Source organism: Lycorma delicatula, chromosome 5 (genome assembly GCF_047948215.1).
Source record: "Lycorma delicatula isolate Av1 chromosome 5, ASM4794821v1, whole genome shotgun sequence".
In the NCBI taxonomy this organism is placed as follows: domain Eukaryota; kingdom Metazoa; phylum Arthropoda; class Insecta; order Hemiptera; family Fulgoridae; genus Lycorma; species Lycorma delicatula.
Genome location: NC_134459.1, coordinates 58272935 through 58299989, shown reverse-complemented (window position 1 = coordinate 58299989; position 27055 = coordinate 58272935). Strand labels below are relative to the sequence as shown.

At 27.8% G+C, this 27055-nt stretch overlaps 1 protein-coding gene and 1 long non-coding RNA gene across 3 annotated transcripts in view; one reads left to right on the top strand and one right to left on the bottom strand.

Annotated features, from left to right (window-relative positions):
* The window catches only part of Tk (Tachykinin), a 619288-nt gene that overhangs the window by 275598 nt on the left and 316635 nt on the right, over positions 1 to 27055 (bottom strand). The gene's annotated exons all lie outside the window — the stretch shown is intronic.
* The window catches only part of LOC142324984 (uncharacterized), a 703430-nt gene that overhangs the window by 360797 nt on the left and 315578 nt on the right, over positions 1 to 27055 (top strand). The gene's annotated exons all lie outside the window — the stretch shown is intronic.

The window sequence follows — 27055 nt, the reverse complement described above, 5'->3', positions numbered from 1 at the left end:
ATGCTTTGTAGTGCTTCTCATTAAGATATTTAATTACTTTTATTTGCCGCTTATCTGTCGTCATCATTACTTTTAGCTGCGTTCTTCATATCTTTATTTTCTTCTTTAACTTCCTATTTTAGGATTTCTTTCTCATCCGATCTCATCTTGTCTTATTTAATGTTAATGATTTATAAAGAAATCATTTAGTTTTCTATTGAATTTGTAATCTCCTCCGTTCTTCCCTTTTAAAATATCTGCTTTTATAAAAAACAATTTTCCATTTCTACTAGTAGTTTCTTAGAGCATATTCTGTTTCTTAATTTATCAGATGTTACTGTTATTTCCTCCTTTCCTTTATGCATTATTTTTCTTTTTCTATAATTGCGCCTTCACCGCAAATCACCTTTTCTGTTCTTATATTTTCCTCTTTCTTCCACTTTTCCCGTATTGTCTGGCAATCTACTGATTCTTTATTCATCTTTTCTTAACGTAAGTATTTTTTGTTCTGCTGTTGTTGTTACGGCATCTTTCAGTTTCATCTAATATAAGTTTTTATGCTGTCACTTGTATTTCTTTCCTTCAGTAGTTAATTCTTTCCCTACTACATCTTGTTAATTTTTTTTTTTTTCAACGTAATTCATTTCTTTGCAGATCCCAGTCCTTTCAATATAACTTCAGAATATGATAATAGGAGTACATGATCCAATTAACATTTTTAATTATTATAAATCTTTTTCTGTTGCATTGTTAACCCTTTCTTTTATAATCTTATGTCTATATTTCTAAGAAAATTAATATCTCGACGTAGTAAAAATATATTTTTAAAATGAATTATTTTTACTTATAAAGAACCTTCCTCAAACTTATTTCGTTGTTCTTCATAGCTACCTGGATGGTGGTTTCTCCCAAGTAAAATATAATCAAAAATTATCTTCATTCTTCGACACTAACTCGGGGGTTCCACAAGGCTCAGTTTTGGGACTTTTTTTATAGTGTACCTTCATTGCAGACCTTCCGGTTGAGAACGGAAAGTCACTGTCGCTTTTTTGCCGATGACACGGCTATTCAGGTTGTGATGACAACCTAACTGTAGCCTAAACTAAGCTACAATCCGAATTATATGTAATCAGCAGATGGATGGGATCATAAAAAGTAAGGGTTAATAAAGCTATGTCAATTCTTATTAATGAACTTTAAGAACATTGCTTACTGATAATTTTTGTTATGGATTGACTAATTATGGGAGTTCCTTCAAAACCCCGTAACATGTGCTATTATCACACGATTTACTTGCGGTTTCACTTAAGGAGCCGATTGTAAATACACTAGTTGTGAGACAAAAAAAATTTACGGAAAAGAAGGATTTCATACTTTTAATGAAAACCCAAAATCTTTTAATTTATTAAAATTAATCAAAAAACTTATATTAATTGAATTTGTAATTATTTTTGTGTTTGTGTTTTTTATTTTTTTTTTAGTATCAGTTTTTAATTAAATAATTTCAACTTTAATTTAACTTTTAATTTTAATATTTATATTTTTAGGGTAATAATTTTAACATTTTAAGATACTGTATGTTTTCAGGTTAATTTTTTATATTCTTTTATTTTTAAAAAGTTTTGAAAATAATCTATTCCGTCACAAATAACGTTTTTAAATACATTTTTAGGGAATTTTCTTCCTCAAAAATCTTTATATACTAATTAATTAAATAAAACTGTTACGATAAGGTCTAATGAATGAAGTATTAAATAAATATTTGAGTATTGTAACAAATAAATGGCTAGAAGTAAAATAACTCCGAGATATATGCATTTCGTTCGCTTTGAACTGACTGCATTCCGTATAATTTATAATTACCTTTTTCAAACTTACTTAATATGTTGTATTTTCAAAATGCAGAATTATGTAGATTCGTATGCGCTTAAATGAATTTAGGCTATTTCCGAATGCTCGCATTTAAATATAATATATAAACTAAACTTTGTTATTACGCCTGAAGCATTTTTTTATAACCAACTCTCTAGCTGTTTACCTATGAAAAAAAACTAAAAAAAATTCTTAATTAAAACACTGTTTATTTATTATGTTTAAAAAAAGTAGTTTGTAATGTTACTGAATTTTCCCAGTAAATATTTAGATAAAGTTTAATTCTTTTCCCAGAGATAAAGTTGAAATTTTTTTATACCCTAATGACCGTATTTAATTAACTAAATAAAAAATGAATTACAAAAAATTATTTATTAAACCAGCATTGACAGATAAAAATAAATTCTATGTCAGGCTGAAATACATAAGGTAATAAGGTATTTTATAACGTCTTTTCTATCCAAAGTGTACCATAAAAAGTCTCAATATTTTAGATAATTTTAAAAAATATTTACTTTTAAATTATCTCCTAAATTAATAATTAGTCGGCTCCCATCCTCTCTAGAATTCGGATGAGTTGATGTTTATTACGGGATAAATATTTCAAAATGTAACTGTTCTTAACCGGATACCAAAGAAACTATTTTTGTATTACAGGCATAAACTTTATTTTTTCTAAATTTCATAGTTAAATGTTCAGAACTACTCTTTATTTTTGTACATATTTATTTCTTTATCAGTCATAAGCAACTTCTAAAAAATTATTGGAAAGTGAACCTTTTTTAAATTTTTGGCGAGAAATGTTGCTGGTAAAATTTCAAGTTGATGCAACGTCGAGGTTTTTACTTTAGAAATCCAATCAAATTTTATATATATATATATGTCCATCAAAAAATTATATATTTGCTATGTAAATACAGTATATTTTACAGTTTTTAAAATTTCCCGCAATCGGCGCTTAAAATACTTATCTTTACAGGAGAATAATTATTGTTATTAAATTATTATTATCTCATAAGTTAGCCGCATTTATACCGTCAAAACTTTACAACGTGGTGATTTCATACCTGATATTTTATATTTGCGGCAGATTTTTACTTCTACTAAACATTTTATTTTATTTTTTTTAGGTTTATTGATCGCTTGTGTTTATATTTATAATTTTTTATAAAATATTTGATTAATTTTTTTGTGAATATTTTGTTTCATTTAATACTTTTTTAAATCTCCTACATTTTGATATGTTTTGTTTTTAATACGTTTTAAAATTCTATGTCTATTTAGTTTCTGTGAGCTTTATTCATACCATTTTACTCGGAATCAAAATCTCTACAAGGTTTGTTTAAAACGTTTAGTGTTTATTATCCATTTAACAAAATTATTTTGCGCCAAACATAATACATACCTTGTAGTATTTTCCAACTCCAATCTGTTTTACTTTACCCGAGATTTCTCGAAAACTACTGTTGGATTTAATTTTCAATTTTTCCGGTCATATTTTTTTATAAACTATTAAATTTACCCTTATTTGGGTCCCAATAATTATGGAATGGGTTAATTTTACCGAAGACGCAGAAATCAGGGCTAAATATTTTGCCAGCTGACACTCGCTAACAAAGCGTTTCCGAACCTATGTTTATAAAATTTTCATTTTTATTTTTACCAGTAGAAAATGTCCTGTTGTTACATTCTTCTTAAAATGTCAGTCATTAAACACCGTACAAATACAGTTTTTCTCATTTTTACTTTCCCGTCAATATAGCCTTATAGCAGAACTACAGCACTAGAAGAGAAAGTATTGTAATGAGGCCAGTTTGAGCATATGCGGTTTTCACCGATCTTAACGTTTTGTCACCTAAGAAACCCAAAAAATCGGATGGAGATTTTCCAGATGTTAATGTTCGTACGTATGTGCGTTTGTTCGGTGTTGGTCTCTAAATCACCTTATATATCCAGAACTACTAAACCGATTTTGACCAAACTTGGTCAGATTACGTCTATTTATGGTACATTGTTGCGATTAAATTTTCAATTTCAAAGGTTAATGGGATGAAGCTGTAGAGCAAGATCATCCAAAGTATATCGAGATTTCGCCTAATTAAAGTCATATTTTTTTTAGGTACATTTGTTAACTTGTTACCTGGTACGTTAAGCCTCGCTACTACACCAGATTCCTGGCCGTACGAGCGAAATTTTTTCTAAGTTGTGAAATTACATTAGTTTAGTAAGAGCCGACCGTCGCCGCTAGTATCTCCATACCCGCACGAATTGAATACGGTATACGCGCGCGCTTTAGTTGGAATCGTTGAATTAAAAAAAATAAAAGATATTACACTATTCTACCAAAGGGCAGTTTTATGTGTCTGTCTCCCTTAGCTTAGCTCCGGAATTTACCAGTCACTAGCAGAAAATCCCGATTCGTTAGTAAATGTCTCGTGGTGGTCAGGAGTATATACTTGTTATATTATTATATATCGATATATATGCAAAATATTTATTAATAATATATTTTTTTTATTTATGTGATAGTTTTTCATCATAAAATAATGAACTATAATCAAAAAGTAGGCACCGAAATGTATCGATTATTAGCGGAGAATTCTGATTCGTTAGTATCAAATTCTAGAGTTAAAATTCTAATTTAACTTCCGTTATAATAATTTCATCATTAAAAAAAAGATTTTTACATTATAGGTAATTAATTTTCGATTCCTAATAATCCCATTCCGAGACGCTACCCGCGAGGGCATCACACCCGGAGGGCCTAGCTGCGGAGGGCATGCCTACGGCATGACTCTGTAGATAGAATTTAAATAAAACGATAAATATTTTAAGTTGTGTGGGTAAGCCATGCATAAGAAACAACCCACAGTTGTAGGACTTTCTGTCTTACAGAAGACTTTAAGATTGACGGGAATGTCACTTTAAGTCTTCTTTTTAAAGAATAAAGTTCGGTAGTAATAAACAAAAAATAAAACGATAGTGGCGTCGTTATAATACATAAAGTACCAATTATTCATTCAAAAAGATGTTCGAATATTTTACTAAACTTACATAAATTGTGCTTATACAAAAAAAGCACAGGTGTAGAAATGTGTTGTCATATTTTCCTGTGTTGAACCTTGTCTTTCCTGGAAAGTCTCCTTTTTAAAGAATAAAAGATGACAACGCAGTCCTACATCTGTGTTGTCATCTTTAATTCTTTAAAATGTACTTATCATTAGAGGGATTAAAGTTAACAAATGGTGTAAAATTGATACAAATGTGTAAATGAGAATCAGGTTAGGGTGTTTGATTGTTGGTGTGGGCGACCGTCTGTCATAATAAATTACAAAAATCTTGATGTGTTGGAAGCGTTAGAAGGGAAAAAACTGTTTAGAATCTTTTCCCTACGTATATAAATTTGTATACACTGACGCACATATACTATCCCTAGAGCCTCTAAAGAAAGTTTCAGATTATTTTCGGAAAATTATTTTCTTAATTTTTTTATAAACATTTGAATTTTTTCTAGTTTTTGTTACTCTCTTAAATTTATGATCCCTAACTACACTAAAAAGCCACATTTTAGTCAAGAGGAAAGAAATACAAAATAATTTTCTTTAGATTGTTTATATTTTATGTTATACCGTCAATAAAAAAATTTTTTTTTTTTATTTATTTATTCGGTATTTATGTATTATAACAACGCCACTATGGCGCCGTAATATACAAGTACCTGACTAAATATATATATATATATATATATATATATATATATATATATATATATATATATATATATAAAATAATACATTATAAAAATGATAGATAAAACATTAACAAAATGAACTTTACGGAACAAAATTAAACCTTTCCCTTTTACCCTTTCTATCTTTTCCCCTTTTACTTTTCCCCATTTTCATTTTCCCATTATCACCTTTTCCATTTTCTTTTTACCATATTCCCTTTCCCTCCATTTCCCCTTACTGTTCCCGCATTCCTTCATTTCCACCCTTTTCCCTTTATTTCCCCATTTCTCTTTCCCTTATTTCCTTTTTCCCTTTCTCTTTCACCCTTTCCTCTTTTATTTTTTCTCCTTTCCCCTTTCCATTTCCTTTTCCTTTTTTCCTTTTTTCCTTTTTTTCCTTTTTTTCCTTTTTTTCCTTTTTTTCCTTTTTTCCTTTTTTCCTTTTTTCCTTTTTCCCCCTTTTCCCCATTTTCTTTTTCCATTTTCGTCTTCTTCCCTTTTACCTTTTTTTTATTTTTCCCTTTTCGGATTTTTCTCTTTCTCCCTTTTATCCCGCGTGTAAATAGGTCCAGTAGTTTTTTAGTTTATAATGGACACACATATCGGAAACATTGAAATGGAATCGTAAATTATTTAGTATAACGTGTGTTGCTTTTACGTCCAAAAGATAGCGCTGTTTTAAAAAAAGCATGTTTTTACCTTTTACAGGTGTGACAGGTATATAAAAATTATATAATTATATGACAGGTATATATAAAATTTCTTAGGTATATAAAAACACGCGCGTATTAGAATGTAAAGTTGTGTTAAAATTTGAAAGCAATCAATGGAGAACTTTAGGAGATTTAAGATTTTGAACAAACGAATATTTGCATTTTTATTTATATAGATATGAATAACTAAATAAACAAATATATAAATAAATAATATATGTATATATATATATATATATAATAAATAAATCTAAAATTATAAATATAATCTAACCAAACATAACTACACTCATTAGTCAAAGTTAGCGAGCGAAGCGAGCCGAGATTAAGTATGGTTAGAATATATAAATTTAATTTATATTATATAACCTTCCAACCATAGAGGCGTCGTTATAATACATAAGTACCATTTATTCATTCAAGATGTTCGAATCTTTTACTAAACTTATATAAAACTGTATTATAATAACTTCAATTATAATATTTATTTAGTTAAAAACTAGTTTCAAAAAAATCAAAGTAACATTTGAAAAAATACAACTTTCATAGAAATAATTGTTCTTATAATTTTACCGATTAAACGATAATACAAAGAAATTTTTAATTAATTGTAATAATAATAATAATGGCTTAAAAGAATATTGGCTTGAAAATAATTAGGAATTATTAATTAAATTTTTTTCTCTTCTTGTAGTATTTTATAAACATTACTTTGTTGGTCGGTTGAGGAAGAAAACTCCCTGCGGTATGCATGGTGTCAAAGTATCTATTGTATTATAGTTTGAAATAAAAGAATGCAAATTGGTTTTTTTCTTTTTTTGAGAAAAAAATAAGCTACAATGAAAGAAATAGTTTCTTTATTCTTTATACAAGTACGTTAGAAGGTGTGTATCTTACTATGTCAGCGACATTGTTTATCCCTCTTCTTACCTGCTTTAATGAGAACACTTTAATAAATCTCAAAAATCTGTGTTTTCGTCTATCTTCTGTTTGTCATTGTTTTTTTTTTTTTATAACTTCAAAAGTACTTCTTGTTACAAATTATAAATGTGCGTGTTATGAATTTTATTCATGTTTAATGTTTTCATTATTGTGTAGGTATACTTAAAATAAATACCATACTGTTATTATTATTATTATTTTTAATTTTACTTAAAACGGATAATTTTGTAATAATAGAAAATATTTGATATTTATTTAAGCTTTTATACAAGTATTTATATGTTTTATTTGCATACTTGTATTTTAATTTTTAATATGCAGTATACATTTACGCAGATCATATAAATTTTTAAAAACTTTTTTTCGTAAAAATATTACGATCCTCTTTAACAAGTAAAAATTTATTCTTGTATTTATTCCCTCGGTCATAACGGGATTTGTGGTGTTAAAAAATAGGGAAACAGCCAAAAATTCATAACAATTATCAGGATTAAAAACACCACCAGCCAGGCTTACTGAGAAAAGTGAAAAGTAATGCAATTTCTTGTATCTCTTATTGAAACAAATTTTCCAATCTCTGTAGTGGAGTGGTAGCTTCTCGGCCTTTCATTCGGAGAACCCGGGTTTGAATACCGGCCAGGCATGGCATTTTTCATACGCTACAAAATTCCATTTCCATATTCCCAAGTACTAGCTTCAAATCTTCTGTGGTGAATTCATTCATCAACAAAAAATATATACTTGTTTACTTCTAAATATAAAAATGAATTTAGTTTCTTCATCCAGTTATAAGTAAACATACAAAAGGCGTATTTACTGTTTTCACCACAACTACTCTCAGAGAAAGTTATTTTGATAGTTTTTTTTTTTATTCCAGGTTCCTTATATGTATTTCAGCCATAAGTAAGCCTAGGAGTATTTGTGAAGCGTTAAAACAGTAATATATTAGTTTCTGTCGTGAAACAATATATAATTGTAATATAATTAATTTATAGTCATTGTAACCATTCCGATGGTTAATGAAAAAAAGTTGATATACATAAAATTTAAGTTTTTTATATTACTTTGAATATAAGTAACAATTTTTTTCATTTTTTTTTAGTTTTATATGAAGTTGTAGCAAACTAGCTCTGGATTTAGAGTTTGTTTTTTAAATATATTTATGCATAAATTAACAGCATCTGAACTGTTTTAATGGGATTTTTTGAGTTTATTCTGTTATAATCTATATTAATTTCGAAGCTAACATCTCAAATTACAAATATTACAACTGGCCAATCCATTTAAAAATCAATAAATTTGGTATTTATTCCTAAAAATTTCATTGTGCTCTAACAGTAAGAATGTTAGTAAAAATAAAATTAAAAGGAACAAATATCAAAGTATATGAATAAAAATAACATTTCTAGAAACTCTTGCCATATATCATCCCATTTGAGAAAAATTAATTTTATTTTATTATATATCATAGATTTCATCGAGTATATGAATAAAAATAACATTTTTAGAAACTCTTGCCATATATCATCCCATTTAAGAAAAATTAATTTTATTTTATTTATTTTATATCATAGATTTCATCGAATACAAACCTCAAAATTTTTAAAATGAAGTAAAAAAAAAAAAATTAAAAGCCGTTTTAGGAAAACATCTCAGAAAACGAAAAGCGAATCTATAATTTCTTAGATAAACCCATTAACCAGGACGACGGTTCAAATTCAGCCATAATAAAGCAGCTATAGGAAATAAAACAACAAATGGTTTACATCTCATTTTTTACCAGCTAATATCTAATACAATAAAACTATACAAGTAATTAAATTAATTTATTGTCGGTATTACTATTAAGAGTGTACGTTTTACTCTTACATACCTGCATAACATATATACCTAAGATATTATTAGATCACCAATTCAGCCAACTGGTCGTTCCGATTAGACAGGATTTTGGAATTACATATTCCTCCTGTTATTTTTCCGGAATAAAATTCCATTCATGGTTTGATAAAATTACTTCCGAATAAAAGTTGATAATATAAATCAAAATTGAAAATACTTTTCAGCATTTTTAAACATCAAATAAAATACAAGAAGAATTAATTAACCATACACGAAGTCATAACCGTTCAATAAAAGCAAAAGAATTTAGTTTCTTCATCCAGTTATAAAAAGGTATCCATAGATTTTAAAATATAAATGATATTTTTATGTAAATAAATTAATATACAAAGTTTTTCCTTGATTATAATAGAATTCAGGCGACTAAGATATACGAAAAAGTTTTTCAATATTTCCAAGTAATATTAGAATATTATACATTCCAGCCAACCGGGATTCACTATCAAGAAAACTGCTATTTAGATTTAAATTTCTTACCTTTATTCTTTGTTACAATATAAAATTAGCGTAATATATTTATTTTACTAAGAAAGAGATAAAATTAACAAATCACAAAAACGATATTTATTTTCCTTCGTTTGAGTGAACAGTTTATTTAAATTGATCAACCTATTAAATATAATCAAATTTAAATAATAACCAAAATTAAATATTTACCGGTCAGCTAATAATTTTTATCTTTGTTATTTTTAATTTAGTTCAATTATAGAAACGTTAACGGATATTCCACAAAATCAATAGAAAATGTAAGGGTATTTCAAAATTCAGCAAAACATTGAAATTTTTAACAATTTTTTACTTTGTCTATCTGTTAGCATTTAAAAACGGTACCTTATAGGGGACCGTAAATAAATTAGATTAATTATAATCACGTGAAGAGAGGTTCCCGACGAAATCCATCATTGAAACATACAAAGGTTCAACACCTCATATATATTAAAAGAACTTCCATAGTGGTCCAATTCAATACTTAACATAACACAGGAATTAAAAATAAAAGGAGTTTCATCAATACTGATATGTGATAAAATACTATAAAAAGAAACTATTTTTCGGTAAGTAGAAATAGCTATAATTTGTAGACTATCCTGTGTTTCCACTCCTAGATTCCTTCTCCAGGTCATTCCTCTCACAAATTCTGTACACGAAAATGTTTCCAATAGTCATCAATGTTGTCCAATAAATTTACTGCCAGATAATTTACACGCTTGTATTAACTGTTTATACCGGAAATTAATTTTTCGTATCTCTTCGTAAAAATAATGTAATCCTACGTACTCGTGAATTCCTGTACCCCTAAAAAAACCACAGTGCCTGTGTTATCGTCCTCACCAATTTATTTTTGAAACATAAATTATTTTAATATTGCTGTTACTGGTCATGCCCCTTAGCTACGTCCAGATAGATTTAAGAATAACTATTAGATAACTGTAAATTTCTACCCAGCAATCAGTTTAGTTCGTTATACTTGATGTTAAGATGTTTTATCTTTTCTACCTCGTGGTTCTACCACGTTAGGCGACAATTTAATAAAATATAACGCAATATTTTGAAATTTTCATGTTAATTAATCCATTTCATCCAACTTCCACTTCGATGATTGAATGTAATAAAATTTAACAAAAAACAAGAATTTATGAGAATGCGATTAAAATTATTGGTGTAATATTATTCATTAATGTTTGATAATTATTAATTTTAGTATTCCAGCCAATCGGCGGAAAAAGAGAGATCTAAATTTAAATTTCCTGAAGTATTGTTTCATTCCGTTATTAAATATTTGTAATTAATGTTTTGACATGGAAAGCGACAAAATGGGATAATTAAATAAATGTTCCTTTTATCATTATTAATATATATAATATTTTTTCAGTGTTGAAAATATTTTAAAAACAAATTAATGCGTCTTTTTAATCACCCGTATTAACATGAAATGAACAAGCATTGATTTTCTAATTTCCTAAGGTTATTGTTTAACATGTTGAGTTTGAATATTCGGTATAGATTTTAACTTCGAAATTCTATGAAACGTTCTTCAGGATTATCCCTTGAGTTTATAAAAAACGACTAAGACTGGAAAAAGGAATTTCATTTTCAGTAAATACTTTTAAAGAACTAAAAATTAAAAAAAAAATCACGTGAAAGATAGAATTTAATATAAAATCCATGCCTTTAAAATTAGAAATTCGTACAACGAATTTTATATCGATTTGAGTATACGAATTGCATATTAATTTCTGCAGATGCAAAATTTTTACGATTGAAAGAAGTCAAGTACAAAAAGAAGGCGTTTAAATATTCAGTATTTTCTTGCGTGAATAACTACTATACTATCGCTGTTTGAGACGACTTCGGTGATGTATTTTAAAACTCATATTGTTTATATATATTCCAACTGCATACGATTTATGCTTCAATTTTTTTCCTAAAAACATAAACTCTCTCGAAGGGTTTGCATCTAAACTTAATTCTCATTAAATATGATGTTATAAATTTTTGTAGTTTTACTTCCTTGTACGAAGTAAGGAAGTATTGTGATCGCGAAAAATGTCAGATTTCAACGAAATTATCGATTTTCACTAGTTTTGTTGTGATGTCTGTAAGTACATATGTATGTACATAAATGGTATTTACTTTCACTGGTTACAGAGTTATAGCCAAATGAAATTTTAATTAAAAAATATTCGGATCTTATAAGGGGAAGGCACATCGGTTCAAATCAGGTTTCATCTCTTTTTTTTACCTTTTTCTTTTTTTAATTTAAATATATTGAAACTATTAACTTCCGATTGTAAAAACAAATGTACGATAAATAATAATTCAATAATAACAATAAAAAATATCAGACGTTATTAGTGAAATAAAATATTATGTACTTTCATTTTAAAAAATGTGTATACGTAATTTAATAGTCGTACAAGGAAGTCATGTAGTGTTCACATCAGATTTTTTAATGTTAATTTTTTTTTAATGTTCCTTTTGTAAAATATGTAATGTAAATTTTTGACCGGTTACAATATGTTATAATCATTTTTTTTTTTTTTTTAATTTTTGCTTGTATTATGAATGATAATAATTTGCCAATTTATTGTTTAATCTACGTAATTTTCCTGCATGTACACATATAGGTAGAATTTGTTACTTTAACTTTGAATTTAGTCGATTAAAAATGTTTCAGCTGGTAAATATTTTTATTGCTATCTCAAAAGTTTTGCAAGAGTTTTCTAACGTTTAATGCCTTGTTCTAGTAAAACACTCGTAAACGGTAGAGGGCTCTAAAATATATTGTCTTGCGCTATAAGCCTACATAAATTATTTTAAAATAATTTATGAATCTAATGTGTACTTTAAAGGAGCTTATAGTTCTACACGTTAAAACATAAACTCTGTAATAATTTACTGAAATAAGCAGCTTTTAATCGACTTAAAAAAAAGGGAAGTTTTTCAACTCAACTACTACTGTATTTTTTTGTATATCTAAACCTTACATAGCGATAAAAAAACTGATTTCTACGATCATTTTCTTATTAAAAGTTATTTAATAATAATAATAATAATAATAATAATAATAATAATAATAATAATAATAATAATAATAATAATAATAATAATACATTTTGATTTCATTGATTTTTTTTTAATATAAATCAATAAATATAAAAATGTAACTTTAAATAAAATGAAATTCAATCATTAAAGGATCTGTAGTAAAATAGTTTCAAATGGGATTGAAAGAAAGTTAAAGAAAAAAGATATATTACAGTCAGTAAAATATGGTTTTTACGTTAATTAAAAAAAAAAAAACTTGACAAGCCATTATACTTTCTTGGCGTTGGTTATTTATTCTTTTATTGTGCAAAAGTAAAGATGCATGAAAAAAAATTTAAAAAATCGATACTTCTTTATTTTGATTAGCTCCCCGCCCCCAGTATTGTCCCCAAAGCATTTTTTTTTTGGGGACTTGAAATAGTTTCTTCGATTTTTAGTGAGGGGGAGAATTAGTGGGCAAACGTGTTTTTAATGTTAATATGTACGCAAATGCTGAGCTTAATATGAAATGGAGTTATGTTAGTAAAATTTTGAGAAAATTGACCCCAAAGAAACCATCTATTCTACTCTTTAGAGATTTAACCCTAAACGTTTACCATACTGACTCATAGGGTAGAACACCCTCCATGTGATGGTTTTGGTCTCCACGCCACTCTCTTCGTACCTAGCCCTTACGGGCTTTACCGGAGGTCACCTTCAGTACCTCGACAATGACATCTTTCAGTCAAGCCTCAGCCAGGATGCCACCGATGCGAATGCCACAGGTGACATTCCCATCGGTGTACTACTAACATAAACTTAAAAAAAAACACATCTAGCCAAGTATCAAACAAGACTGAATGACTTTCTAAGAACGAAGGAACTAAACTTTACCTACCCGAAAGGTAAAAATGATTTCGATACACAACGAATCATAAAACGCAACACAGAAACAATAACAATAAATAATGTAACGTAACAGTAACATAAAACATAACTAACAAAAAACAAACAAATCTATAACCAAACAGAAACAAAAACAACAAAAATTTAGCAAACCGTAAAACAAAATAACAATAAAACCAAACATAAACACAAAAAAGAAAAGTCCAAGCGAAACATCACACCCCTTCAGCGATCCTTTCTTTCGCCAAATATGTAATAAAACTTTATACGATCACCCATTCGGCCCAGCTTTTCCAATTAACACGAACATCAAGTGTCGAACCGATAATATCAAGCTGATAAATGGGTATTAAGTCTTACTCTATGATCATCCATTCGGCCCAGTTTTTCCAATTAACACGGATATCAAGTATCGAATCGATAATTTCAAGCTGATAAATGGTCTCCGTGCGTATTAAGTCATACCTAGCACATTCATATATCACATGATAAGCATCGTCTAACAATCCACATTACGAACACATACCAGCAAACTTTTACCAGCAAATTGTCTATACATTGGTCTCTGTGTAAAACTTCATCGAAATCGGTTCATCTAGTAAAACTTTATTTAGCTCTCAAACACACCAACACAAACATACATACAAACAAACGAAAATTACCTCTACTTTTTTAGTTATTTGGGGTCTAGTTATCGTACTGCTTATATCTAAGGATTGAACGAGCCGATTTTCTCCAAATTTGGCTCAAATATTTCTACATACGAGGCACTGATCATATTATTTTTTTCAAAATTCGTTAAGAGGGTAGAAGGATGCCGGACATACTGCCGGTAGGTGGGGAGGCTCATTAGAGTCGCAAGGACACTCTCCTGGGCTGAGTAATACTTGATTAGAAGAACAAACACAAAAAGATGAGGGGTTAGAGGGATATAAAAAAAAAACAATTTCGATTTTCTTCAGAGACATTTTAGAGAAAATTATCTTAAAGGAAATTCGTTACCTACACTGCATGTATTTTATTTTTTATTTTTTTTTTTTTTTAAGCATTAAGGTCTTCTTTGGACTGCGATAAACCTTAGCTTGATGAGTATCATCTTTCTTGCTTCCCAGATTTTCTTCATTCACTCACTATTAGCCTTCTTCTGTTCGTCAGTCACTTTAAACCCGTCCTTCGTAACTGTTCTTGTTCTTTAAATTGCTTCCAAGCATCTATTTTTTACTTGAAAACATTCCTGTCAGATGTCTCTTCTTCCAGGATGCTGATTTCCATCAGTTCATCTCTAATCTACTTACTGCATGTATAAATCATCCCAATTTTTTTTTTCAAAACATCAAACCTCACTTCTTAAAATTAAATATATATATATTTTTTTATTTTGCTTTATCTCCCTTCAGTTCAAATATTTTTCAAAGATCTTTTGAAAGGTTATACTTTAAATATAATAGCCAAATAAAATTTTTATAATCAAATATTTGGATCTTACAAGGCATATCGGTTCGAATCAAACATCTCATTTTTTTAACTTTGTTTTTAATTGAAATATATTGATTTATTAATAATTATTAATCTCTAATTCTAAAAAAAATCTACGATGAATAATAATTCAATAATAACAATAAAATGAAAAAATATCAGAAGTTATTAATGAAGTAAATTTTTATGAACTTTTCAGTTTAAAAACATGTGTATATGTAATTTAATAGGCGGACAAGGAAGTTATGTGGTGACCACATCAGAATTTTTTCTTATAGTTTTATTTTTGATGTTTTTCCTTTATTGAAAAATTCAACGAAAATAATTTTTATTATTTACTAAAAATATACGACACAGAAATAAACCACTTTTTACTAAAAAAAAAAGATCACTGTAAAAAGCGCACTTGCTATATAAAGCCACTACATATGTTTTTTTTTTTTTTTTAATTATTATAAGATGTATCTTATATTATGAGTGCATAATATGAATTACTTTAAAACTTTCGAAAACTTATTTACTTTACGACAAGACTACCGTTTCATCTTGGTATCTTACACATCCTCGGAATTTGAATTTCTTTATATTATCTGTTTGAATAAATTTTCATTTATTTAATGTTATAACACGAAAAAAAAGCTATAAAAATAAAGAGATATTTTGGTAACACAGGTATATATTTATTTCACTCCATAGCCAACGGAACAGAAAGCGTGATGTAGCTAAGAAGAGTACTATTTACATTGAATTCTTCCTTTTCAGTAAAGTTGAGAAGATGGTTGAGTTTAAATTTTATGAATAAGGTTGTAATTTGAATCGGTCTGAACATAACTTGAAGTAGTATCTTTAAAATGAGAAAACTACAGTTAGTATTATTATTATTGTTGTTATATATTTTTTTTAAATTAAATATTTTTTGTTATATTAAAAGATTTTTTCATCAACATTTAATTGTTACCTATAAATTGAATAAAATGCTGGATTTTTTTTACGAATAAAATCTAGACTTGCATTTTATTGAAAATCATTTTGTATTCCAATTCTTTATTCAACACGTAGATAGCTCACGTTCCTTCGTCTCTACAATTATTGATTCTTATATTCCTTTCATTCAAGTTATTTAAAATAACTTGAAATCTTTTTCTCTTACAATAAATTATTATCTATTTATTTTTAATGATTTACTTTATATTTTATCGTAAAATTGAACGTAATTCATTTAGCTTTTTAACTCGCAATGTATTTAGTATTTGTTTCTTGTAAATATTACTATATCATAAATAAAAAATACGATTTAATGAAAACCACTAAGTACAGTTCAAAATTATTACAATTTATATATATATATATTATTTATATATATATATATAGTAAGTATATATTATATATATATATATATAGTAAGTATATATATTATATATATATATATAGAAAGAGAGAGAGTGAGAGAGAGAGAACACCCACAACACACACACACACACACACACACACACACACACACACACACACACACACACACACACACACACACACATGTATATAATGCAAAGTGGCTCCATGGGGATCCCGGACAAACGGGGCCTACCCCAGTAATTTTTTTCTAATCTCTGGGACCACCGTTAGGTATTGCTTCAGAAGATGAGATGAATGATTTGTAGCATGTGTAAATGTCATGCCAAACCGGGATTCGAACCCGTGACGCAGTGCCCACTTGGGTAATTCGTTCGTTACACTCATGATTGTGAGTATAATACTGATGTATAACATTCATTTATTTAATGTGAAAATTAAATGCATACTAGTTTTTTTATTACGTTTTTTAGTTTATTATATTCTAATTGGTTTTGTAGGCGGAATAGTAAGTAGAAAGACAACATTAAAGGAGATTTTCAAAATTAAAATCTGTAGGCGAAAAAATATGAAATATAATTTCAACATGGCTTTGTTTTCCTTTCTCTTTTATTACACTCCTACTTTTTTTTTAATCTAAATTATTTAACCGCCCAAAAATATGTTTTAATGTTATATTTAAAACGTTTATTCTTGTTTAGTGTCTTTTGTTTCATAACACAAAAGTCTCTTAACTAAATTTCCTTGTCGCAAATTAATTTATTTTTAGATTAAGATACATTTATATTTTCCTTTATTTTATAAATTAATTTACCTAAATAAATTATTTTAAATTAAAAACTTTTGCCGTTATATTTATAAGGTATAATCCTTTTGTAAAGAAGGCAAGGAATGTTTTATCATAAAAAACAAAAGTTAGGTAACTAATTAGAAAAAGAGTTAGGTACTTGGATGATCAATATTTTTTAATTTATGTGTTTTTGGTTAGGACATGACTAAACCGAGTTAATATTACATACATAATAGATGAATTTCTTGTCCAGTAAACTAGAGTAAGTATTCATCTGTTTCGTCCGGTTGATAAGGGATTAAATACGTGCACAATACAAAGATTTACATCTATATACATTTGGTTGGTTTTTCCTTGCGTTAGTAGATACAGATAACTTTTTATCAAGACTAGAGAAACATGTGCAGAAAATGATTTGTGTCGGAAACGTCATCTTTTTGACATCCAGTTATTTTTATTTCAGGAACGTGTATAATTTTATCATACGTGAAGAGTCAAAGCAACATTTATGGTTTACTAAAGTTTAACAATATTAGTTCTGTACTTTAATAACAAGATTATACTAAATATTTCTTTTATTGTTATGTTTTGATGCAATCATGCTTAATGTTTTCTTCATTTTGATTAAACTAAATTTGTATTAACTTTTTTCCCTAGATAAGTTGGTTTTATTATATTTTTAATGTTTATCTTTGCAATATCATATAAAAATATATTAATATAATTTATATTTATTTTGAACTGCATGATCGTTAGCATTCAATAACGACAATTACTATTCATAAATTCTAAAAATAAATATAAAATATTTCAATTTATCAAGAATTTTGCAACGTAACGCCATATCGTTTGATCTCTGAATTTTTTATTATTATTGTTTTTATTATTTATTTATTTTTCTTTTTTTCATAACTTCTTATAAGTTTCAATAATCACTTTACAACTTTTTTATATTATTTTTCTTGAAGAATATTAAAAATATCGAGTTGTTTAGATAATAATAACACTGGTTTACAAATTGGAAACATTTTTCAGAACAGAAATACCAATAAGTGAATTTTATTTTTTTGTGCTCTAAATCTGAGAATAAAGTATAAATTCCAATATAGGAAGGTGGAAGCATTTTTCCCTGCTTATCACTCAAAGCATCCAAAACTGTTGGGAAAAAGTCAACATTGGAATACATATAAAAATGAATTTTTAATCAAATATGGCAACCTAAATTTTTATAGTTCAACAAAAGAATTTATTTTATGTTAAAATATTACTCATTATTTTCTTCTTTTTTATTTCCAAGAAAATCATGGACTACATCCTTAAATGACTTCCATGCTGCTAGCTTTACGTTATTCAACTTCATGTCAAAATTTTCATCATCGTCTAATTTTCTAATTTGAGGTCCAATTCCTTCTTTCGATTTGGTTTCACTTAAGTTAGTAAATATTTGTCTTAAATATTTTAATCCTTCTCCTTTTTTATTCAGTGCTTTAAAAAAATTCTTCATCAACCCCCAATTTTATATGAAAAATAATAAAATAACAAGCATGCTATGGATCAACTAAAGGAACATAAGTAATATTTTTAGCAAGGAGTGAAAGTGTCTCTTTTCGGCAGTTCTTTAACCTCATAATTTTCTCTTGTCGCATGACAGTCCCACACACATAAGAAATAGCTGCATTTTGTAAAGCCATCTTGCTGACCAAGAAGAATAAGTTTGACATCCGCCACAGATACCCCATAATTGAACATCGTAATTGACTGCATTCAAAATGAATGTCTCTTACATTCGAACAACATGCGCTACTAGTATAGAAGGATTCCTGTTTGAATTATTCAGTAGCATTACTATTAAGCTTGATTTTTTAATAATCAATGAATAAACGGTAATCATCAACATTATAAGCAAACCCCAGATCAGATATCAAACCTTTTATGTCACAATAGGATGACAGCAAATCTTTCATAATGAAATATTTCATCAAGTCTACAAAAAAATGATTTTGTAAAATATGAAGTTTTGGTATTCTTAGTCGATAAATTCCACTCCTTTATGTGTAAACCAAAAAGATTTGTTTGTTGTTTTGATAAATTCAGCTCTCTAACCAAATCGTTAAGTTCAGTTGTGAAATAAGTTATTTGATGTTTCCGGATGTTATTTGATGTTTCTTCTCTTGAAGCTTGTACCGCCGCAATATTCTTCGAAAATCCTCTTCAGAATCTGAACTCTTACCAGGAAGCAAGAGATTAGAAGTACACCTGTCGGAAGAGGTAAACCGTCTCCATGAACAATTGGTCTCATAACCGATGAACACACAATATTACTTTATTTTTCTGAAGAAAAACTAATAGCATCTGTTAACCGGTTGTACCAGTGGTCATAATTATTGTTGGTTCGCGCCAAAAGCAAATGCTCCATTTTCCTTTGTAACCATTGCGTGAGCTTAACGTAACATCTAATACACGTTATGTGTGGTGCACATTGTTTATCTTGATATTCCACTGGACATTCAAAACAAAATCCAGGAGGAGTTTTCATCAATTTTGAAATTGGCCTATGTTGGCTCTTTACAGTGAACTCACCACAGGCATAACAAGAAATATTTGAAAAATATTTACACGATCGTGTTTACCGGCTCATTATATAAATGTAAGTTGATTTAAAATTAAAATAAAGAAAAACACCATTTCGATGTTTGAAATTTATAAATTGGAAAACTAACTGATAATAACTAACTCAACACACACGTACCACGTACTACTACTGTACACAAATTAAACCACCAATAGCTGTAGCTGCACTGAGAGTTGGCTGTTTACAAAGAGAGCGATGTTATTTTAGGATTACTCATTAGTTAAACTGTGGTTATGACATATATTTGATCCGGTTTCTATTTGTTTTGCCGTTGCACACTTAAGTCATATCAGGAATGTTTTCACAACATAATGCTCGAGGTAACAGATTGTTTCTCTTATGCATAAAAAATGACAATAGGGCTCTTTAAATTAAGATTACTCAATAACGTAACGTGATAAGAGCATTTTTGATTACAATTTCTACTCCGGTATAAAAAATATTTTGTAAAACACTAATTAATTTGTATTTTCCGAAAAACTGTAGACTAATGTAACTTTCAATATTACCGTTGTGATAAAAGATGTGTGAAATTATTTTATACTACGTTCAGATGAAGAAAAATTCAAAAAAAATATTGTTACTAACCTTCTTTTTTTTTAACAAAACTTATCAATATGAGGTTCTATTAACAATATTTTTAAAATAGTAGTCAAAAATGTCAAGTACATTTTGTTAAAAAATTTGTTGTTTTTTACATTCATTTGGTGAACGTTTCTTTCAGATGTTAAATATATATATATATATATATATATATATATATATACACCTTTTTGTTTCAAATTTTTATTTACAATCGGTTACAGTTTTTTAGGAATTTTAAGTGAATTATATCACATTTTTTTTACATTAAAACGGAATCATCATTGAAATTCCTCAAAAATATACTAGTTTTATGTAGAACTTTTGAGGGTAGAATGTAGTACGTACACATCGTAGTCTTGAATAACTGTATTACCAGTGATATATTAGAAAGCAATAACAGTAACAAGAATCATAAAAATAGTAGATTGATGTCTTAGAAAAGAAAAAATAAACCAAAAAAAGACAAAAATGAAAGTGGAAAACAAGAAAGAGAGGAAAGGAATGAAAGAGTCTCCTTTTAGAGTTTCCTCTCCTTTCCGAGTGTTGTACTTTGTACAACACTCGGCGGGTGTAATCACACTATGCAGATGCTAAGGTTAATAACGCTTAAGTCACCCTCAACGTTGTAAAGGAGGTTTACGGCTAAGTGGTTAACATGATCATTTAGCCGAAGTTCATATTTCGAACTGAAACGTTGTATTTTTTACTTGACGTACCGTAGACCCAAATAATAGTGGATTTCACTGTTTTTAGCAAACCAGTTATGCGCCTCGATAATTCATTCTTATTTCAACATTAGACTTGCTTGTCGTTTCTCATAGTTTTGACGCCATATATCTATATCGGTTTCAAAATAACTGAGGATAAAAATAGCTTATTAGACGAAGATAACTCAGACCTCCTACCCTGTAACCAATTCATTTTCTTGAACTTCTTGTTATTTTCTCTTCTTCTTCACATGAATATTTCCACGTCAAACGACGATCCACGTGAATACACAGGTATCTTAAACTTTCAGTATGCGGAATTAAAATGCCATCAAGGTGGCACTTATATAAACTGTTTTGTAAAATTATGAAATGTAATTTATTTTTAAAAAATATAAGGGATTAGAAATACTTGGTAATATAATTTCTGGCTGGGGTTATAAGCGTATATAAAAAGTATATAATTAAAAATCATTATAACAAATTCTTATTTTTTTATTTAAAATTTAGTTCAGAAATTTTATTAACTGCAACTTGCAATTATAATTTTTCATTAAAAAAATTAATTAATTTCAATTTTTTTTTCTAATTCTATAATTTTTAAGATAATATTTATTATACCAATGTAGTAACATTTATATTCAGTTTAGGATTATTATTTGGCGTACGTTTAATCTATAAAGATAAGAATTATTAAATTTAAATTAGTATATCAATAATATTTTGTAATTTCATACTATTTTGAACATTTAAGATTACTTTAAATATACGTATTGTGTAATATTTATGAAAAACAAAACAATATATTTTGTTGTGGAATAATTTCATCTTCAGTTTTAGCAGTGAAAAAAAAAATTATTAATACCTTTTTTTTTTTAATAAGACATTTTTAAAAAAATTCTTATTTTTTTGCAGTTTTGTAATTATTATTTAAGATTTGTTTTGTAGTAAGTGATAATAATAATAATAGTTTGAAGGGAATAATAATAGTTTTAATAGTTTGAAATTCATTTCTATATTCCACACAAAAAAAAGATCCAGCATTCAAAGAGGTGATATCCTTTATGAGAAAATTCCATTCTGTACGCAATCACGCATTTCTTTTCAATCCAAAATGAAATACAATAGAAAATTCAAATTAAAGATTCAGATTCTATTTTTAGATTATTTACTAACTTGTAAGTACTATTTTGAAAATATATTAATTCCACAGTTAAGTGGGTAGTGAAGTGAATGGAAATCTAACGAATGTTATCTATGATCCAAATTTAATTTACTATAAAAAAAAATAATAAAACCGAATATTTTTTCTTTATTCGTCTGCAATTAACGTGTGTGAATTATTAAGAATAAATTAAAAAATTGTAAGAAATATTTTTTTAAATGTCTACATTTATCTTGCTAAGATTTATTTCTCTAAAGAAGAGGGGATATTTATATCTTTATATGTACAAAACCGAGTCGCTTTGATTAAAATTAAGGGTTGAAATGCAACCCACCGGGTTAATCTAGTGGTAAATGCGTCTTAGCAAATCAACTGATTTCGAATTCGAGAATTCCAACGTTTGAATCCTAGTAAAACCAACTGCTTTTTTTATACGGATTTGAATATTACATCGTTAATATCGGTGTTCTTTGGTGGTTGAGTTTTAATTAACCACATCTCAGAAATGCTCGATCTGAGACTGTACAAGACTACACTTCATACATATCATCCTCATTCATCCTCTTAAGTTATACCTGACGGTGATTCCCGGTGGCTAAACAGGAAAAAAGGGTTGAAAGGCACCCACGTTGAAAGCAAAGTGAGCAAAAGGACATAGTCACTCATTGTTGCCTTTTAAAAAAGTTCTCAAATTGAACCCATATATATATATATATATTGTGTGTGTGTGTGTGTGTGTGTGTGTGTGTGTGTGTGTGTGTGTGTGTGTGTGTGTGTGTTGTGTGTGTGTGTGTTGTGTGTGTGTGTGTGTGTTCAAGACTTACTCTTCACTGGATGACCGATTTAGATGTTATTTTTTATTTTTGTAGGAAGTACTTTTGGTTTGTATTTTTATCCACCTAATTAAGTGCAAGAATATTTAAAATAATAATGATAAGGTTAAAAAAGTCTATTTGTAAAAAACATATTGTTTATATATAGATAAAAGCTGGAAGGTCCTGCATGACTTCCCGGCTATTAATAATAAGAATCAAAAAAAAGGTAAGCCAAAAATATATATAAAAAAATATATTTTAAAGGTGGAGGATAATTTTTAAGAAAATGTTTTCTAAAATATCCATTCAACGAGAGGAATTTTTGCTAATAGAAACAGTTTGATTTAAAATTGTAAAAGTAACATTTATTTAGGTTACAGAATGTTTCAAATATTTGAGATTAAAATGTTAATGTAGAACAGATTAGAAATGGAAAAATACTTCAAACCAGTCGTGAGTCATGACAAAAAAATCTGATGTGGGCATCGCATGACTTTCCTGTACGCCTATTAAATTACATATAACATTTTTTTAAAACGAAAAGTACATAAAATTTTACTTCATTAATAACTTCTGATATTTTTTTCATTTTATTGTTATTATTGAATTACTATTCATCGTAATTTTTTTTTTTACAATCAGAGGTTAATAATTATTAATAAATCAATATATTTAAATTAAAAAAAAGGAGATGAAGTCTGATTCGAGCCGATATGTCTTTTCCTTGTAAGATCCAAATGTTATTTGACTATAACTCTGGAACCAATGAAAATAAGTACGATTTATGATATATCGTTCAAAAGCTCTCAATGAGTGCTTATTACTACAGTTCAAATTCCAAATAAAATCCAAATTCCAAATTTTTTGAGATTTTGAGCTTTTTTGGACACTTTTAATTCAGTGGATTGCAATCAAAAAAGTAGTTACAACAGTCCTAAATCCAAAATTTCAACATCCTACGGTTAATCGTTTTTGAATTATACGAGATACATACGTACGTACGTACGTTCAGACGTCACGCCGAAACTAGTCAAAATGGATATTTCCGTTGAAATCTGGAAACCGAACGTTTTTCGCGATTACAATACTTCTTTTACTTCGTAGAAGGAAGTAAAAAACATATAAAATTATATTGAAATCAATAAAGAGTTAACCAAACTTGGACTGTCAGAAATGGATGCGCTAGATAGAAGTAAATGAAGTAAATACAGGAAAATAATAATTGAATTTAAAGAATTCCAGGAGGCCAAGAAAACGAAACTAAAAAGAAAATTAAGAGTCGAACTGGTAAAAATGGCACAAGGCAGAAGAACAGTCTTCGAAAGGAAGAAAATTTTTTTTTAAATTTGTTGCGTGGTCCCCAGTAGGTAATTTCTCACTTGTTAATAATAATAATAATAATAATATTGAAATTCAATATTAAGAAAATCTTTCAGTTCTGTAGATAGAAATTTGCAGGACTGTATGCCAGGTGACAGGGAACTTAAGGTAACTTTTCTTTATGGCAAGTATACGTAACTTCCTTGCTTCGAAGTACGAGTATTTAACAAGAAAAAAATTGAACCGGAATAAACAAAAAAAATTGGCTATAACAAAGAGTATCATTCCCGCTCATCTATAAAAGACAAAACAGTTTTTGTAAATATAGAGGGTCAAGTTCACATTTCGTCTGTTGAATATGCATGTTGTTTGAACAATATTTATTAAACACTTATGTTACTATCATAATTTAATGTAAATATTCATTAAAACTTTACAAAGTACAATGTAATAACCACTAAATTAATTTTTTGTAAAACGTAAAAACAATAATAGTAATATTGTAAAGTGTAATCAATCTGTATTGATTTTATTCTATTATTACAATGTATGCCTGTGTAAAATTTACCTGATGCAAACTGTGAAAAAGGAAAAGTTGTCAATTTTTCATCAACAAATATTTACCTGCAACAAACAGAATAAATTACAAAGTGAAATTATTTCCTGTTTTCTTCATCAGTTTTTGTTTATTTTATTTTTACTTAACTAGGTCAAATTTTTTTACAATAACTGAAAATACTTATTAATTTACACTGTAAAAATAATACCTTATACATCGATAATTATAATTCTTTTGTGAATATTTTGTTAAAAAAGTTATTGGTTACGCCTTGCTGAATTTTCTGAGATGTTTTACAAAGCTTTTATATAAAAGCGTTGATTCATTTTTAACCCTTCCACCAACGAAAAAGTTGGTGGAAAAAATACGACTTATTACGACCACTCTTACTTCCTTACTAAAAGAAAAAAAAATCTGATGTGTCCACCACATGACTTCCTTCTACGCGTATTAAATTACATATACACATTTTTTAAAATAAAAAGTACATAATATTTTATTTCACTAATAACTTCTGATATTTTTTTTATTGTTATTATTGAATATCTATTTATCTTAATTTTTTTTTACAATCAGAGGTTAATAATTATTAGTAAATCAATATATTTAAATTTTAAAAAAAAGTTAAAAAAAGAGATGAAGTCGGATTCGAACCGATGTGCCTTTCCCTTAAATATTCCATTAATTAAAATTTTATTTGGCTATAACCCTGGAACCAATGAAGATAAGTACCATTTATGATATATCGTTGAAAGCTTCCAATGAGGGCTTATTACTTCAATTAAGAAAAAGTCCGAAATCCAATTTTTTTGGATTTGGACCAATTTTTTTTTTGGATCCAATTTTTTTTTTCATTTTGGATTGTAATGAAAAGAAGGATGTGCACAACTAGATGTTACAACAGTCCTAAATCCAAAATGTCAACATCCTACGGCTAATCGTTTTTGAGTTATGTGAGATACATTCGTACAGATGTCACGCCGAAACTAGTCAAAATGGATTCAGGGATGTCAAAATCGATATTTCCGGTGGATTCTGAAAACCGAAATTTTTCGCGATCACAACACTTTCTTTACTTTGTACAAGGAAATAAAAAATCATATGAAAGATTATTCCTTCTTTAAAGATTGTAATACAAAATTTATATCATATCAAATTGTATGTTTTAAGTATACAGAAATAAATTTTTCAGGCTTGATATTTATAGACAAAAATAGTCATAGTAATATTTAGGTTTTATTTTTTTAAGATCAAAATAACAGAAATAAATCAGGATTTCAAATTTAATCATAATTGGTGATTTTTGGAGAAGTCGAAATTTTTTTTTTGGGAATATAAAGCTTGGATAGTTGTTTAATTTATACGACGAGCTAAATAAATAGCTGTGCCAAAAGAGTTATTGAAATAGATTTTAAAACAAAATTAGGCTACACTGAAAAAAGTATTTATGAAATGATTGGCAGCCTCCAGAAAAGAATAAAAAATTTAGTAAAAAACCAGCCAAACAATTTTTTTTTTCCGAAAAATAAAGAAGCGTGAAAGAATATTGCCCACCGTATATAATGTAATGTATTCTTCACCTGTTCTCAGAACAGGTTAAGAATAAATTTGAAGTAACCAGAAAGAATAACTTTCTGGTTATTTCTTGAAAATTATCCCCTTTTAACTTCCGGAAAATTTCGACATATCTTCGCGTTTGACATCCTCCAGACCCCAAAACCGTCAGTTCAAAAGTTTATATATATATATTTCACTTTCTTGTGGACACGATAACTGTCGTAATTCTGCGCTAATTACTTTCAAATTGATACATAAAATATAACGACCCAAAATCTCGGTCGACTTCGTTAATGGGTAAAATCGGACTGTGAAGGTGTAAATGGAGACTTTTTTGAAAAAACAAAATATCGCTATATTTTTCTAATTAAGTAAAATATCGAATTCGTTTTAAGTTCCTACTATTCTTTGAATAAAGACCTAAAACGTATCTAAGTAAATTTTTTTGATATTACCAACCATTGGGCCAGGGTTTGAAAAAAATACGGTTTCGAAGACAAAATAATAAGCACAGTATCGAATCGGTCTAA